We start from the raw sequence: 6,924 nt of genomic DNA on the forward strand, positions 1-6,924 counted from the left end.
CCTTTCTGTGTTTGGGTTAGGAAATGGTCATAAATCTCAATGGCAAATGTTCACTCCTGCATCTTGGGAAGGACGTGGGGACTGGTGCATACAGAAAGAAAACACAGATCTTGACTCTTCTAGCTAATATGGCATCACCGAGAAAAACAAATTACTTATAAAAGTAACACAGTGAGAAATAGGTATGTCGCTTGGCTAAGAAAGTTCACCATTCTGTCCTCTTAAGTAACACACCATCAGAAGAGTTTATCTGCAGGGTTTGGAAGAGTTAAAACAATAATATTGATGTAAAAAGCCTACCCTTCCATTCCAAGCAGTCATCCAATATTTTAAGAACTTTGCTCGGGCTTCTGTGTTCAATACAAACACGCTCACTTTTTCTCACGGCTGGACTCCATCCTCTTCTGAACAATGCACTCAGTTAGGAGCTGATTTTTTGACTGGGTGGGAAGTTTTTAAGAGATAGGTATCTAGGACTAACAAATGGCTAGCCCTGGACAATGGAAACGCGCTCTGCAGACCTGAGCCATCCGGCACACAGCCTTTCGGCTTCATTTTCTCGTCTTTTTTCATAGCACGGCCCGCCAGCTCACGGGCTCAACCGTTCCCAGGATGCTATCTCGCCTGTCCAGCACTGTGGTTCCTCGTCTAATTTATGCCTCTCTGTGTAGCAACGTGCAGAGGCTTTGTCATCAGCCTTGCTCGCCGAGCAAAGCCAACTGCTGTCTGCTAGGCATTTGGTTAGCATATTATGTACACATAATGAGATGCTGCTCCCTCTACACAGATGCATGAGGCTTAAAAAATAGCATTATCATAACATCTTCCAGCTTGGTTATTCTGAGGCTGCTGCACCCCCATATTACAAAGCCTTGCTATTTATAACACCATGCATATGGAAGCCCCAGCCCTCCTTCAAGATGTCAGTCCAGTGCGTGCACAGACAAAATTATAGACCCCAAACTTAAACAGACACTCATCCCGGCTGCTGATCGCTGTTGAATGCAGGCCAAGTTTATTAATAATTTTTAAGTCAGAAAGAAAGAAAACAATGTTCATTTGATAAAAATAATGATAATATTAATAAGGCAACATGAACAAGAAAAATAGCCAAAGTCGTCCCCAAAGGTGACCCTCCTGGGCCTAGGAGGTGGGGAAGACGGGCACATGCTGCGGGCGCTGGCCCTGGCATGGCCATGACTCACAGGTGAAGGTAGCTGTGACCCTGCTCAGGGTCTCATTATTCACAGAGGTCCCCAGTGGCCATGCGTCTTTACTGGCACAAAAACTTCCCAAAGGGCTTTAACATAGCCTATAGGAAAACAAGAACAAAAACACTTTGACTTGGTTTTTCAGAGTATATGAAGAATTTCTTCCCTAAGTCCACTGTGAAGGACTCTGTTTCTAGTAGCCCATCAGGGCAGAAGTATCAGCGTATTCACTGCCCGTCTTCCCAGAAAGCACAAGACACTTGTACATGCGTCACCTCAGCCAGCACAGGCAGAAAGGACAGTCTGCAGGGCAGTGCTTGGAATACATTCATTCCACCCAAGGGCTACTGGGTGACTACTGAATGCGACAGCAGGGGATTGGAGGTGGGATGAGGTCCCTCTAGTAGGAGTCTAAGTCATGTTTATCTGAAATATGGCCTCCCTCTGGGGATGGCCTTCAGAAAAGTAGGACGGGAGGGAGATCCAAAAGATCTGCTTCTTCAATCAATATGCGAAGTTGTGGAGTGAATTCTAACTGATAACGTCCTGCGCCAAAGGCTCAGGGAACACTGCAGAAGAGGAAGAGAAAACTGTACGATCCAGAGAACAAGGAAGTTTGCTAGGAGATTGCATCCCCTGGGAATGTCAGAAGCTACACCCATAAGGTCTTACCAACATGGCTGCCTAAACCTGAACTGAACAAAGACAACAGCAGTAGACATGTGAAGGTGGGCAGTTAAAAGCCTGAATGATCTCAGCCTTACACAAAGAACTACAGGCAGCTAAGGAATGCTGAGGACAAGCACACCAATTGGTTATCCAATACCAAATGGTCAGTCCTGAAAACACGCATACAAGGAACACCATACAGAAGTGAGTAGGTGGTCTAGGAGTATGTGTGTGTGTGTGTGTGTGTGTGTGTGTGTGTGTGTGTAGGTAACAACAATTAATTTTTTTAAAAGCCAAGTATCTGAAAAACGCAATGAGTGGGTCTATGGGAGGGCTTGGGGTAGGGAAAGGGAAGGGGAAACTGATGTAATTATATTATAATCTCAAAAAATATGTGATTCAACATGTGACTTACTCCTTATTGCACAAACCTCATAGATTTGTTGTCAAAAGCAGAAATAAGTAATTACTCTTCATAAACTGAAGGAGCTTAAACATATATTACATATAAATGAAACTACCCACAGGAAAAGGTGACAGCCAGGCAGGACCTTAGCCTTCCTCTGACTTCTAGCCACTGTCACAAGAGATGAAACATCTGTCCTGGCCCCATTCTCCACGTCTGAACTTATGGTCAGGACATTCGTGATAATGAAGAGACAGACATCTATAGTCGTGACCCACAGACTCGAGTGGTCCCCCAGGGTAAGCTACTGCCATGGTTATGGAACGCCAGAAGGAAGGCTGCCACTAAGGACACCAGATCATTATTTCACTCTTCAGTCAAGGCATGTGCTACAAGAAATTGCCACGGCCACTTCTGGGAGGAAGAAGAGACACTGGTCTGACAGGGACCCCAGGAAGAAGGCCTCGCTATTGGCCTACCCGCCTGTGTAACATCACCCCACATCAGAGGCTACTGCTTTGTAGTCTCCTTTCTCCATTTAGCTAAGAGCTTCTCAGGGTTTCTTTGGAAAGACAGAAGGAGTGCTTTCTTTGATTAAAAAAACAATACTCATCTGTGTCAAGAGCAAGATGAACTAGCCATAAAGGGTATCAAAATGGGAGAATGGAATGTGTGTGCCTTTGATTGAGTGAAGGAGAAAGTTGCCCTTTGTCCTGGTGAAGAACTGGGGTCCTGGAATTTGAAAATGATAATTTTCTCAAGCCACAAACTGCATTATGCTATGCTTCATCCATAATTCATATCTTCTCCCAGTTCCTTTAACTTCTTGAAGAATGAGGGGCAAACAAAATTATCCTTGGAATCAGTAGATCTCAAACTTTGATGCATATTAGAATCACATGGGAGCTTTCAAAATCCCCCAACCAAGTTACATCCCAGATCAACTAAACCAGAAACTCTAGGGTACGTGACAGAGACCTTTGGAGTCTTTAGAGCTTGCTGTATGGGGGGGTCAAGAAGGAGCACAGATGGAGGACTCCTGCCTGAAGCCCACAGATGTCTTCTGTTGCATGCCCCATTTTGAACCCAGGAACTGTGACTTGAAAACAAGTGCAAAAATGCATTTAACAAGCATTTCTCAACATTGGCTTAGCTTTTCTAGATTCTTCTTATTACCTTACTTATATGATGTGCTAGGTGCTGTAACTGATCTGAAGGCCTCCTTGCTGAGGACTGCTCATGGTACTGGAAGGCATCGAATCAGCTTCCACAGGAGGGAAGCACCCAATAGTCCTGCCCAGCTTTGACACCTATGAACCACAGAACAGCCAGGTGGCATGACCCGATGGTGTTATCTATAGATCCTCCAATTCAGCGGTTCTCAACCTGGGTGCCCTGACCCCTTTTACATGGGTCAGCTAAAGCCATCAGAAATTTACATCTTTACACAGATATTTACATTACAATTCATAACAGTAGCAAACTCACAGCTACGAAGTAGTAATGAAAATCATTTTATGGGTGAGGGTCACCACACATGAGGACCTGTATTAGAGGATTGGAGCACCGGGAAGGTTGAGAATTGTTGCTCTAATTGGGCTGAAGACCTGCTCAACAAAAGGGAAATCATGTGGAGTACTGGAAACTTAAGATAATGAAGTCATGGGTCTTAGAGGAGAACCTACACGTTCCACTGTATTAACCAGCATAACAGTTACCCAGCATAACCCCAACTACAGTCTCAGATTGTGTCTCCTGGGAATGTCAGAAGCTACACCCGTAAAGTCTCACCAACCACCAACAGGTCTGCCAAAACAGGAGCTGAATAAGGACAACAGTAGACATGCTAATGTGGATGGGGAAAGTTCATGAGGCTTGACCAAGCAACGAAGGAATGCTGAGACCTACAGAAACAGTCTTCTGTAGGGAAGAACATTACTTGGTTACCCAGTACCAAATGGAGATATATATATATATATCCATTTATATGTCTGTGAATATGCATATTCACAGACATATAAATGAAACAATTCATTTTTTTAAGTTCATTAATTTAAAAGAAAGCAAGAAGGATGTATAGGAGAGTTTGAAAGGAGGAAAATTATGGTGGTTTGAAAGAAAATGGCTCCCAAAAGCGATTGGCCCTATTAGAAGGTGTGGCTCTTTTGGAGTAGGTGTGGCCTTCTTGGAGGAAGTATGTCACTGTTGGGGTGAGCTTTGAAGGTCTCCTACGTTCCAGCTACACTCAGTGTGGCGGACAGCTCACTTTCTGCTGCCTGCTGATCCAGATGTGGAGCTCTCGGCTCCTTCTCAAGCACCGTGTCTGCCTGCATGCCGCCATGTCCCACCATGATAATAATGGACTCAATCTGTGAAACCATAAGCCTTGATGAGAGTTTCCATGGCCATGGTGTCTCTTCACAGCAATAGAAACCCTAACTAAAAATAGAAGGGATGGGAAATGATTTAATTATATTATAATCCCAAGAAATAAGGGAGGAAATGCTCAGAAATTTTATTAAACAAAGTAATGCTTTCAAGAGTATAGCAATTTTCCAAATTAAACTACAATTCACATAGAACTGATTATTACAACCAAAGATTTCCTGATTTATTTCCTGTTTCCACTTGCATACTATTTTTTTTAAATATGTCTTTATTTATCCTATACATCTAGTTTACATATAGGGAAAATTTGATTATTTTTAATATTTTTCCATGGTGTTTTTTCACATTCCTTTTTAAAAAACTTCTGTGTTTGTATATATACACTGGCATGTGTGTGAACACATGTGTGCAAGTCTGTGTGCACGCCATGGTGTGCATATGTAGGAGAAAGAACACTTTTTTTGTAGTTCTCTCTTTCTACTTTTATGCTGGTTGAGGAGCTCAAACTCAGGCCATGGGGCTTAGCCTCCAATGCTTTCACCACTAAACCATATTTTCAGCCACACAATGGCTGAAATGACAGTCCCCAAGAAATTCCATTTCCCACTCAAATTAATAAGCATTAAAAAAAATCCCTGATAGATTTTAAAATTGATAGTTACTGAGAACTCAAGATCTTCAAATTCTGAAGGTGGGAATGCAAATCCCTGTAAGCTTTTGAGAACATGGACTGTTAGAAATGAGTGAGCTTGAGGTGGAGAGATGGGCTCAGTGGTTAAGAGAACTTGTTACTAATCCACAGGATCAGAGTTCAAGTCTCAGCACCTACATGGCAGCTCACAACCATACGCATAAAATAAAAGTTGTTGTTGTTGTTGTTGTTGTTTTTTAAAGAAGAACAAATGAGTGAGCTTTGAATTTCAACCTGATGATGCCCAAGGGAATCAAGGATGAAAGAACATTTATCACAACAACATGTACAAATGGAGAACTTAAAACCAAGTAAATGCTCAGGGACCAGAAATGATCGGATAAAGCATCAAATGTTGTATCCAAAATACCCCGAAAACTTCAACCACCGAAAGGGGATTCAAACCTATCGATTTGGGCAGACAAAAACACAGTGCGTTTGTTCCTTCCAAAATGTACAGAATAATATGTATAATAACCCAATGTTGTTGTAAAAATGCTTCCCATATGTGGAGATTGATGAGGAAAACAGAAGAGCGCCCTCTACTTTAACAAGAGTGCTTGCGTTAGCATCGGGACACATCAGAGGGCACAGAAAGCTGCGTTAACAAAGGAAAAGAGATGCCTGGTTCTACTTTACTTTTATATTGAACTTAGAATAAGCAAGCAGTGCTCCGTGGTTCAAACTTTTTGAGGGAGCAGGGAACAGTCCCCCATGTGCATCTTATTTAGCCGGCACAGGTGAATCGCAATAAGGAATTTTCAATTGTCACGCGCAGATGTGCCCTTCCTCCAAGCACACACAAGCCCCATAGCGCATCAAAAGTGTCCTATGTCTTTCCCTCTCAAAGCACATAGTGCTGGTAATTGCTTGTCTTATTTGGCTATTATCAATTGCAGAGGAGGTTTCAAAACACACTGCTGTCAATTCTCATGGAAAAATAAGGAAGAGGGGGCCATTTAGGGCAAACAGACCACGCCATTGTCAGGAACAATAAGAATTCACAGTATCTAAAATGCGCATTAGGCAAAAGTGTCCTGGTTCTGTGGCAATCAGAAGTGGAACAAGAGGCATCCAATGAGTATATTTGAATCCTATCTGAAATGGTTTCCTTCCTGCCTAGTTATATGTAATTTCTCAAGGTAAATACAAAAATAAGTTTGCTTCCTCCTAAATGACACTACTTTTGTTAGGATTCCTTTGGGAGGGCGAAAAAAAAAAAATGTGCCTAGGAAGTGGATGGTGTCTACTTCTGTCTGCAAAGAGCAAGCCACACAAAGCTGAAGAGAAAACAGATTCTCATTCATCTGATGGTGTTTCAGCTCAGAATTGCCCACATTGCCTGGCCCCTGCTGCGTCACCAGCTGGATTCCAGGCCAGTATTAAGGCTAAAGTGTTGGTGGTGAGCCAAACAAGTCACATGTGGGTCACCAGATTGCCAGAATCACATCCCCTTCCTGGGCCACCTCCTAACCATGCTAGAAATATGTCTAGAAAAATGAGGGTCACACCGTCACATCGGCGCCTTACAAAATGGGTAAGTCCATTTGCCGCAGATT

This window comes from Phodopus roborovskii, unplaced genomic scaffold (assembly GCF_943737965.1).
Source record: "Phodopus roborovskii unplaced genomic scaffold, PHOROB, whole genome shotgun sequence".
In the NCBI taxonomy this organism is placed as follows: domain Eukaryota; kingdom Metazoa; phylum Chordata; class Mammalia; order Rodentia; family Cricetidae; genus Phodopus; species Phodopus roborovskii.